The sequence below is a fragment of the Oryx dammah genome, unplaced genomic scaffold (genome assembly GCF_014754425.2).
Source record: "Oryx dammah isolate SB20612 unplaced genomic scaffold, SCBI_Odam_1.1 HiC_scaffold_5, whole genome shotgun sequence".
In the NCBI taxonomy this organism is placed as follows: Eukaryota; Metazoa; Chordata; class Mammalia; order Artiodactyla; family Bovidae; genus Oryx; species Oryx dammah.
The window spans coordinates 31,028,040-31,040,312 of record NW_024070189.1 but is presented as its reverse complement, the minus strand read 5'-3'; positions in this window follow the sequence as shown (position 1 = coordinate 31,040,312).

The window sequence follows — 12,273 nt, the reverse complement described above, 5'->3', positions numbered from 1 at the left end:
TAAAAATCGCTGAAAAATTAGTTTTTGTTCTAGTAAGTTAATTAGTCTTGAGTGTTTTCATCTGGAACTTTAGCTTCTTTTTGTCATTTGCCTGGCGGTGGAAGAGAAACTACAGTGTAGAAGCATAGAACTCTCTAGAGGCTGGATTCTGCTCCCTCTCCAGAAAATGCGGAATTAACCACTCCTCCCTCTTTTTTTTTTTTTTTTAATTTTCTTCAATAGAACATGTCATTTAAAAAATCTTTTTAGTAATCCTTTTAAAATAACACAAACTTGGCAATACCTTTAAAAAATAAAAGAAGCAGTTACCTAGGTTGTAGATTCCAACAGACCTAAGTCAAAACCCCAGTTCACTCATTTGAAAGCTAGGTAATCAGCCAATTTCTTAAGCTTTCTGATTTTCTCTTTCATAAAGTAACAAAAGAGGGTATAAACACTCATTCTAAAAGGTTGTCCTGAAGATTATGTAAGCTAGTGCCTTATAGGAGTATTGCAACTTCCCTAGTTAAATACTCAAAAATGAGATAGGAATCCTATATAGAAACAATCATCCCTGGAAAATCCCTTAAACTGGCTCTAACGGAGAGAGGGCATGGTTTTTTGCATGAAGCCCTATACTGTGACAAGTAAGTATGAAAGCTTATGCTTACAGTGATACCCAGAACATAATCACGTGAACGTGTATCAGACCTGGACACATTAAGTGTATGGAGACACACATACTGTGAGCGGTCAGGGGGAAATGGCTTGCCTGACATATGACCAGATTCAAATCTCCCATCGACACTCTCCCTGAAACATAAATACTTCCTTCCTCTCTTCTCTCCCCAACATGCACTATCAGGGAAGTCTCCAGTGTAACAATGGGAAACACTATAAGCCAAAGGCATGCCACAGTTCCTAGTACATAGTAAACACTCAATAAATAGCCATTACTAGTTTTAATGTCTTTTATTCTCCTAATAGAATTTTTTCAAATAAAACTTGCTCTATAACTTAGAAGGGATTTGAAGAGCCAACTTCAGAGCCAACAGTAGTATCAGAACTCTGAGCCAGGCAGCCTTGTCACCTAATCCACCCTTGGCTGACCATGCTCAGGTGATACAATGATGCAGGAAGATCAGGCTCGGTCGGATCTTTGCAGTTAATTTTGGTCTCTCTCTGTGGTCCTCTGAGGGCCTGATCAGAGAAACATTTCCTTAAAGCTAATACACAGGAAGAACTAAAAGCTCCAAATTGGGCAGCTTCCGATGGATTTGAGGTAAACCCTTTACAAGGGAGAATGGATTTGATTATGTTTCTAGTTCCTGTCCTCAAAGAAAGATTTATCAGCTTATATATATTGTACGTGTGTGCACGTGCATGTATGCATGAGTGATGGGTTTTAGTTTAGAATAAAATATCTCTGATATTGAGAGAATAATACTACCACCCTTGATACTTGGTTGTAAAAAAATAATAATACAGTTTAAAGCAGCCTAAAGACAGAAACAAAAATCAATGTTGTTCTTAGCTTACTGATGCTGTGCTAATGTATCTGCCATAGGGAAAAAGTAATTCTAAATATTAAACTAGCTTTTAACCATTAGTTTGAATATCTGAATCCTCCTTCTAATGAACTCACCAACTTATGTTTCAAAGGGCTTCACATTTTAGACTCAAAAGTATGTGTCATGATGGATAGACACAACAACAACAAAAAAAAACAAGAACCTTCTTTTAAATGGAATTGGAAGATTCTAAAACCTTGCTTGAGTGCTCTACTGCTGATTTCTCCGAGGAGTAAAATATACGTGGAAACTTCTTCAGAAAAGAACATATTAAAGTTGAAGTACAAGGATTTTTAGATCAAAAGAATAATGATTTTTTAAAATCTTTACTATGTGATAAATTATTCTGAAGGCATTATAAAGATGTACAAACTTTCACTAGGGAATAACCCAGAAACTTGGTGGTGACTTTGAAATTGGTATAGACATAATGTGAACCTCCTTCCAGACCTTGGCAGAGGTTGTTTATAGCATGATCCTACTACTGTTTCTTAAAAAGTCATTTTCTTATCATCAGAAGATTTTTCCTTTTCATTTTTAAGGGAAACACACAGAAACAGCTGCACGTGTTAAAACATGTGAAACACAATACCCTCACTGCCAGTTTCCCTCTACTTAAAAAAAAATGGTTTCATGGAGAATTGTGAAATTATCTCCCTCCATTACTTACCTTTCATGAAGGAAATGGCACCAAATTTTAAAGCAATTTGAATCTCAAAGCGGGCCATCTCTGCCTCTCCTCTGGTCTGTAGGCCAGGAGAAAATCATTGAACTTGAAGATGAGTAGCAGAGAGGGGTAGCAGAGAGACAGGGGTACCACTGTGTTTAAGAGGCAGGAGGAGAGATGAAAGGCCTCTGAAACTGGGGAATTTCCTGGTGCATTTCCCTGAGAAGGCACTAATGATGGTGATTCAGGGTTATACAAAATCACTGACTATCCATCAGCATTGGGAAAGATCAGAAGGTCCTATCCTTACGGTGAAGGCAGGATTCCTACGGGCAAATGTTATGACTAACTATCACTTGGGCCTTAAGTGAAAGCAAGGCGAGTTTAAGCTCTTGAAAATGAGAAAGCTCTGATGGAGCCCCTTCAAGAGAAAGAAACCTTTGAAGGAAGGAAGCCCTTTTACCATTTTTGTCAGTAAGGCTGGAAGCGACTCCCTAGGAAGTTTGTCACAATTGCTCTTGCAGGAAAAACTGTATTTTATGCCACATTCTCCAGTGAAAGCAAAACCAGTGCTGCTGACTGTAGAAATCGGTAACGACCATCTCTGGGAGTGTTGATTATATCCTTCTACTTCTTGATGCCCTTGAAAGATGGCCCATGCTTCTCCAAGTTTAGTAACAGCATTCTTGAGGTGTAATTCACATAGCATACATTCACCCTTTTAAAGTATGCAATTCTCTGGTTTTTGGTATATTCACAGAGTTGTGCCACCATCAGCACCATCAATTTTAGAACATTGTTAGGACACCACAGAGAAACCGAGTACCTTTAAGCAGTCACTCCCTAGTCTTCCCGCTCCCCCTGAGCCACCAGCCTGTGCAAACATCAGTCTGTCTTGTCCCTGTGAGTTTATCTATTCTGAACATTTCATCTAAATGGAATCATATAATACATGGTCATTTTGACTAGCTTCTTTCACTTAGCATCTTGTTCTCAAAGTTTGCTTGCCCATATTATACCTTATATCAGTGTGACATTCCTTATTATTGATGAATAATATTCCATTTATGAACATACCATGTTTGTTTATAAATTGATTAAGATTTGTGTTATTTCCACTTTGGGGCTGCTCCAGTGATTGTTGACCTTGGTGTTGTGTGTGAAACTGACTAGCTGTGGGACCATGGTCAAGTTACATAGACTTATGGCCCTTTATTTTCTCGTTTTATACAACTAAGCATCCTATGCCATCCCTTTGGCTTGGTGTGTGGATTAAATGAGATAACCAGTGAACAATTTTCCATTTCTTAAATAGGTATCATATAATATGAGCTTTCCCATAGAGATGATATATGGTTTATATAAAAGTAACTTGAATAATGCCAGGCTAAGACACTCTATTTTAAATCAAGTGAGTGAAGACTCCAGAGACACCTCCTGGTGTTGACAATGTGCTCTGTGAAAGACTCAGCAAAGATCCATGAGAGTTGTTTCTGTTCATCTTTTCCTAACTAGTCTCACCCTGTAGTGCCAGGTGTTAAACCTTAAAGACTTTCGCCTTAATATAGGGCAATTAAAAAAAGAAAACCTAAATCAATGCCAACAACCTGCCCCAAAGTGGAACTAGCACAGTTCTTCCCATTTCCCAGGATCATCTGGCGAGGAACAGGTAATGTCCTGGGTTCACTAGGTAATCCAGGATTTCAGAAACCCAAGAACCAAGCCTTTTTACCTTTTTAAACGTACAGTGCTGTTTTTCATGTGACGTCAAAACTTTCTCATTTGAATTTCAACCAGAAGAGTCTGCAGGATACAAATAGGACCCTTCAGAGAAGTCTGAGAGTCTGCCAAGAGTTTCTTTAGTAATTGAGTCAAAGATAGTGGCTCACCAAGTCTTTAAGTAGAAATGCCATACCTAAATAAACGTCTAAATGAGGTTGCCAAGAACGAATAGACTTGTTTAATTAAACTTACTTGTAAAGTTTGCTTAGAGTGTGTAGTAATTCACCTTGTCAGTTCTCATCCAGGATGTTTAATGATGGGTTTGCTTTCGTTTCCGAATCAAAATCAGCTTATCCCTCTTTATAGCCTGACATTAGGCAGCCTGTGGAAATTGCATTATTCTCCACATGAATATTCATAGAATTAAGTATTATCGATGGACTTAAAGAGCTCAATTATTTTTTGCAATTGCATGCTTAGTTGCTTATGCCGGAGTAGAATTGATTGAATATTTCAAAGCCTGGTCAAATCTCTGAAATAGAAAATGTGAATGGGTGTCAGCACCATCAGAAACCACATCCTTGCTTTATCAGTTGGATTTTTAAGACAATTACCATCAATATTATTCCTTGATTTATGATTCACACAGTGTCTTTTATAAAGATCACAATGTTTTGCTCACATAATTCTGTGAACAGAAAGTACTTTACAGATGAGGAAACTGACTGTCCTACAAGAAAGATGTCTTATCTAAGATTATACAGTAGTTCCAGGGCAGAATAGAGACGCAGATGTAGAGACATGAGGATGTGTGGACGTGGGAGGGGGTGAATCGGGAGGTTAGGTGTGACATGCACACGCTGTCAAGTGTACAATAGAGAGCACTAGGAAGCTGCAGAGTAGCACAGGGAGCTCAGCTCGGTGCCCTGTGATGACCTCGGGGGTGGGATGAAGGGCTTGGGAGGGTGACTCAAGGGAGGGGACGTGTTTATGTATGGTTGATTCACACTGTACAGCAGAAACCAACACAACATTGTGAAGCAATTATACACTGATAAAAACATTTTTAAAGTACTGAAGCAAGATTATAACCTAGACCCTTTTGGCTTCTAGTTCTTTATTTCATTTTCTGCATCCTATCGCCTCCTTGGGGAATGAGTTGTTCCTATAGGTTTGAAAGTACCTACCTAGCTTAGATCATAATTTTAGGGCCTGTCCACGCCATGGTATTGTTAGTTTAATTGCCAGGCCACTGAGCCACACGGACACTTGGTAGTGGACAGAATTCAGCATTTCTTGATGCCAGGGTAAATGTAATTCTTCATTAATCACTTAATAAAAAATAAGGTGTTTGTTTACAATATTAATTAAACATTCAAAGAAAACACACACTAGCAATTCATTTGATCAACACTGAATGCAAATAAGCAAGCAAAAGAAATGAGGGTAAGTTAATTCTGTACACATTTGAAGTATACCACATGCGTTGCCTTTGCTTCAGAGATGTTCAAGGTCATCTTCTTTTCTAGGATTCTTGTCACTCTATAGGAACGTTACTATTACAGTGATGGTTGGTGCTAACTGGTTTGTAGAGATATAGGGTATTTGAAAACAGTGGTCTCAAATTCAACTGCCATAGGGACAAGGTAGGTGATATACATGGCTGGGGGTTTGGTGGTTAGAGGTCTAAGTGTGTGTGTTTTGCAAGTGGTGGGAACTAAGGGGCCAGCACACGTGCCGAGTTAAAGGGGGTGCACCTTGCTCTGGTTCGTTGTTGCCACCTTGACATCAGCATCTAATTTTTCCAGATCTTGTGGTTTTCCAAGTAAAATCAGAAATCGGTATTTCTTATAAGTTGTGAATTCTCCTGATCCATCCCACCCTCTCTTCCCTCTTGGTGGCATATGTTTGTTCTCTCTGTTTGTGTCTCTATTTCTACTTTGCAAATAAATTCATCTGCACTATTTTTCTAGATTCCTCACATACACACTAGTGTATGATATTTGCTTTTCTCTTTCTGACTCACTTCACTCTGTATGACAGTCTCAAGGCCCACCCACATGAACACACAACTGTGTATAAAACTAATGAGAAACCTACTGTGCTGCCCAGGGAACTCGACTCAATGTTGTGACCTAAATGAGGAAGAAATCCAAGCAATGGGGAGATATGTATACGTATAGCTGATTCACTTTGCTGTGTAACAGAATCTAACACAACATTGTAAATCAACTATATTCAAATTTTTTTATAAAAGTAATTTTTTTAAGTTGTAAAGTCACTTAATATATGAATTGATTAAATTCAATGAAATAAAATCACTTGTAGGACAAACAAAAGCACAAGCCACAGCTATTGGTCCACTGGCCATTTAACCAACTTCCATAGATACAGATGTTCCTCCTGGGAATAGAATCCATCCCCATTAAATACTGAGGTGCTGCAAGTGCAAAGTTCATACAAAGAATCAGACTCTACCAAATCTTTTTCTTCCCCCTCTGGAGAAACCCCTAAACTTCGTTGCATTCCCTTAATTCCACTGTGGCTCATTGAGATTTCTTAGTTCAATTAAAGACATCAAATCTAATATTTACCTTAAAAACCAAGCACAGATGAGATCAGCCGCATTCAAGGTGGTATTCCATAGACCCAAACCAAAATCTTACATATTGCTCTTCCCCACTGCCTCTTTGGAGCAGCTCCTCAGAACTATCTGAGGTGTTGTTTCCCAGTCTGCAGTTCTCATTTTGCCCTAAATAAAACTTAATTTGTAAAAATGAAAGGAAAAAGAAAAGAAAGCCAAGCACGGGGGCGGGGGGTGAAACATGAAGAAACATGGTCAAGAAAATGTTCAGTCTCCATCAAAGCAAAATCTCTCAAATACTTCCACCTCTCAAAATATGGGGAATCTTGAAACTGGAGGAGTTAAGGAGTTGACTTGGAAAAAAGAAATGCAATAAACATTGCCCTTTCTCAAGAATCTATGTAACTTTGAATCTGAGTATGTGTTTGAATCTGAGTATGAATGAATCTGAGATCTTTTGACAAGAAGCTTTAGCAGAAGAGTATTCCTTACTTTCATTGTGTTTCTCAAGGAATGCCCCTACTTCTTGATAACATTTCTGAGGTGCCAGAGATTCAGGTGATAAATGACATTTTTATTCCTGACATGCTACTTTTTATTATATCATTGAGAATAAAGTTCAATAAGTGACTTCTGATAATACTTTACTGCTGTCTTTATGAAAGATCGATTCCATTAAGTAGATACATTTCAGTTGCTATTACTTCAAGTGATGCCATAATGTACTTGAAATGCAGTCTTTAGTTAATAATAGCAAGCTTATGGAGTGTGTTAGAGATGTACTAAAGTACATACTTTGGGTCTAGGTATCAGTCAGAAATAGTATTTTACACCTGTGTACTTTCTGTGTATTTTCCCCAAAATCTAATGTGTATATAATTACAAGCAAACATGTTTGCAAGTGTTTTTTAATGTAGGCTGCTGTCACTTAATGTAATAAAATCACCTCACTGAATAAAACTTAAAAGACAGCCATATTCAGAAGTCATCTGGGGAGTGTTTTAATGATCATGTCCTTCACAAACATGAACTCAAATCTAGCTATATAGGAAAAGTTTCAGAGATGTCATTTGAAAAGAAATAAGTAGTAAGAATTCTATTTTTAAAAGGTTTATTCATATTACAAAGAATAATTAATGATTCAATGTGGTAAAAAGAGATGTTTGCTAATTAAGACAGGAATTTGTTTTGCTCACCTTTTAGTGCTCAAGAAAAGGTGATGGGAATATTTAAACATAATGAAGTGGAGAAACTTAGAGAAAAGTTGCAAAAATGATACAAGAAACTTCCATATCCTGAAGGGGCAATTTCAAAAGTGATTGTGAAATTTTAATAACATAGAGAAGTGTTCACCCATCTATTGTTAAGGTAATAAGCAGTCTAATAATTGGCATGCACATTATAGAACCAATTAAGCTTTTTTTTAAAAAAAAAAAAAAAGATAAACTCACATAGAAAGCAGACCAGAAGCATGTGCTCAAAAATACTAACAATGGTGTGCATGCACAATAGGATTATGGATGGTTTTGTACATGTTCTATTTTTCTGATTTGTTAAATAATAAGAATATAATTCCTTTATACAAAGAAAGGGTTTCCCCGGTGGCTCAGTGGTAAAGAATCTGCCCACCAGTGCCTGAGAATCAAGAGATGCAGATTAGACCCCCGGAAGACTCCCTGGAGGAGGAAATGGCAACCCACTCCAGTATTCTTGCTGGCAAAAGTCCATGGTCGGAGGAACCTGGAGGACTGCCGTCCATAGGGTTGCAAAGAGTAGGACACAACTGAGCACCACCACCACCACCGCCATACAAAGAAAGCATTTTTAAGTAAAACTGTATGTATATTGGTATGTTAAATGTGCTTATGCCATTTTTGTTATTCAAGTTTTTTTAACTTATTGATAAGAAGAGAAATTTCAGTTATATGAGTGATACTTGATGGAATCCCTAACACTTAAAGATGACATCACATAACAGAATTTTCATGTAGTTTTGAAATCCCTCTGCTTTTCTGAGTTTTTTTTTTTTTTAATGTTAGTAGAATTATGTCACAAGGAAAGTATAAAAAAATAATTTGAATGAGTCAATAGAACCTTGCAATTAATATTAATTTCATTCCCCTGTTTAGAAAGTATAAATTCTATGCCCCTATGCTTTCATGATGATATGACTGCATTGTTTTAGCATTATTTCTCTCCACTCTCAGAAAATAAAATTCCTACATATTTAGCATGGAGTGTGTAGAAATATTTGTGGACAGCATGAAATTCTTTCAGTGATGATACTAGCAAACATCTCTAAGATCTAATGTCAGATCTGGTTAATCAGTACAGTAAAATATGCTAGAATTAGTCTTGATTAGGAAAATAGCAATCAAAGCATTCGACTCTTTTCACTTGTTGGGACAGATGGCCTATCTTTATGAAGGCAAATATCCAAAAACAACAACCCACTACCTTATCTTTCAAAATATGGTGCTCCGAATCGTCTTGGAAAAGAGGCTATTTAAGCCTAATAAGCCATATGCTCAATGAATTGATTTATTCCATTTGGTGGTATAGACATAAAACTTTTTGCAATGTCTTTATCATAGCTACATTCCCTGCAACTCAATTATAAAAAGTAGCAAAGCTTCCAAATAACAAGAAAACTGTTATAGGAAATGAAGCTTTTGTATTGAAGAAGTTTTGGGGTGAGGGGAGTGTGTGTGGGGGAAGGATTCAATGCATTTAAGTGAACAGTTTCTGATTTGCCAAAGATTCTCCCTGTAGAGTTGACAATGTGTTTGAAGATCAGATAAACTGACAGCTTCCTTAGTATACATAAAGCAGACCTGAAATTATTCCAGAAAGAACCCCTGAGAGGAATGCAACTTCCCTGTCATTGGTATTTATTTAAGTTAGAGGTGGACCAGGGGCTCAGAAGGAATTTACAATGTTTCTGGGTCCTTAAACAAGTGAGTTCATTTAATTTTTAATTATATGTGCTTTAAAGTACACTTCAGTGCCTTGTATTTAGTGTTGTAAAGAATGTTCTGTCAAAATAGGCAGCTATGTGTATGTGTGATTAAATGGAAACTGGACCTGTAAACCTCCAGCCATATCCAAATAATCCAGTATCTGAAACCAAACATTGGATAGGCATTCTTTTCTTTTAATATTACATTCCCTGGGGGCCGGGTTGGGGGAGCGGGGATAAGTGTAAATTCCATGAACAGAGGAATTTATTTAGTCAATTTAGGGAAACACAGTTATGTGATCAAAGTATGAGTCTTGTAACTGAGATAGATTCCAAACATGAGTCTAGCATTTGCTTCACTGTGTTCTATTGGGCAAGTTACTTAATTCTCTGAAGCTACGAGGCTAGGTTGTATTTCCCTAAATTGACTAAATAAGTTCTTCTGTTCATGGAATTTATACTTATTTCCCTCCCTCTTCGGGGCCCCCCCCCCCCGAGAATATAATATTTAAAAGAAAAGAATGCCTATCCAATGTTTGGTTTCAGATACTGGATTATTTGGATATGGCTGGAGGTTTACAGGTCCAGTTTCCATGGTACTGCAATTAATCAAAACTAAATCATACCTTAGTTTTATGCATATAAATGAATACTTCTGGAACTGTGCTATTTTCTGATCATTCTAAGGAATTTTATTTAAAATTTGGTAGATCAGTTACTAATTCCTTTGCCCCTAGAAATACATAAGTATTTAAAAACAAGATCATGGCATCTCGTCCCATCACTTCATGGCAGATAGATGGGGAAACAGTGGCAGACTTTATTTTGGGGGGCTCTAAAATCACTGCAGATGGTGATTTCAGCCATGAAATTAAAAGACGCTTACTCCTTGGAACAAAAGTTATGACCAACCTAGATAGCATATTGAAAACCAGAGATATTACTTTGCCAACAAAGGTCCGTCTAGTCAAGGCTATGGTTTTTCCAGTAGTCATGTATGAATGTGAGAGTTAGACTGTGAAGAAAGCTGAGCACCAAAGAATTGATGCTTTTGAACTGTGGTGCTGGAAAGACTCTTGAGAGTCCCTTGGACTGCAAGGAGATCTAACCAGTCCATCCTAAAGGAGATCAGTCCTGGGTGTTCATTGGAGAGACTGATGCTGAAGCTGAAACTTCAATACTTTGGCCACCTCATATGAAGAGTTGACTCATTGGAAAAGACCCTGGTGCTGGGAGGGATTGCGGGCAGGAGGAGAAGGGGACGACAGAGGATGAGATGGCTGGATGGTATCACCGACTCGATGGACGTGAGTCTGAGTGAACTCCAGGAGTTCACACTGACTCAATGGACGTGAATCTGAGTGAACTCAGGCAGTTGGTGATGGACAGGGAGGCCTGGCATGCTGCGATTCATGGGGTCGCAAAGAGTCGGACATGACTGAGCGACTGTACTGAACTGAACTGAACATATTTGTAAGGGTTAATGTTTAAATATATCTGTTTTGACTAAATCACTACTGATCGAACCACATATGTATGTGGAAAAAGAATAGAGAAATGCAAATGCAAGAAATACATTTGCTACTTAAAGTGCGTATTTTCACTGAAAGACCTTATCGGAAGGCTGACAAGATACACTTTATGGGTGCTCATTGGTACATAAATCTCTAGATGCCAGACTGAGTGGAGTGGGATTTGAAGTTTCACCAGGAAGCTATACTGAAACATTATTTAGCTTTAACAGGTTACTTGCGTTTCTTCAGTTAAGTTTTAGAATCTCCAAGTGTTTTTAGCAGTGGTTCTCAAAGTATGGTCCCCAAACCAGCAACCTCAGGTTTGTCAACAGGAAACTTCTTAGATATGCGCATTATCAGGCATCCCACCCTGCATCAGTCTGCAATCTGTATGTCAACAAGCTCGCCAGAGGATTCTGACACTCCTTCAGATTTGAGAACCACTAATGTAACGTCAGTCTTGTGAACGAACGCCAACTTTGCAAATAAAATGAGTTCTTTTCTTCTTTAAAAAATATTTCACAGATCTCTGAAAGATAGCCCAATTTCTATCTTTCATTAATGTGTCAAGATTTTTTTCCCCACTGATATTCTTGCAGTAAGGAAAGCGATTGCCTGGTGACTTGTTGCCACCTATATTTGTGGGCAGTGTCAGACTTTTCTGTTATAACGAGATTGTCTCTTATCAATCTTGGAAATAGTGAAAGAAGATATGAAATACTTTTTTAACTGTGTTTCTCCCTTGAGTCAGAAATCAAGGAAATATTCTACCAGGGAAAATAGAAAGTTTGGGCAGTTTGTACTTCCCAGTGTTTTGAAAAAAAAAATAGTGGCTGTTACATTTCTGCTAAATGCTGCTAGATCAAAATTGATCTGCCTTTTGGCCCAGCCTAGTGAAATTCCCTTTGAAATGTTTTGTTACGTCTGTCAGTTTAGTCATAGTTTAAGATGTTGCATGTTTAACTTAGGAAGATGAGTGCAGAGTCTGAAAATATGCCATTGAAAGAAAAAAGCTACTTCAATTTATGACAAAAATATAGTAAATGGACTAAATACACATTTCAGAGAACATGAGCATTTGAGATCCTGCCAAGTATTCATCTCCTGGAATAGAATAAAGATTAAACATTTATAGTGGACTGATATCTGTAATTTAACTGAGGAATACCATTTCTGTAAAAGAAATTTTTATTATTGTATCTAATTCTGTACCATTTTGACATCTTTTTAAAAAAGGCTTTATCTGGATTTTTTGTTTTACTGGTTCCGATAATCAT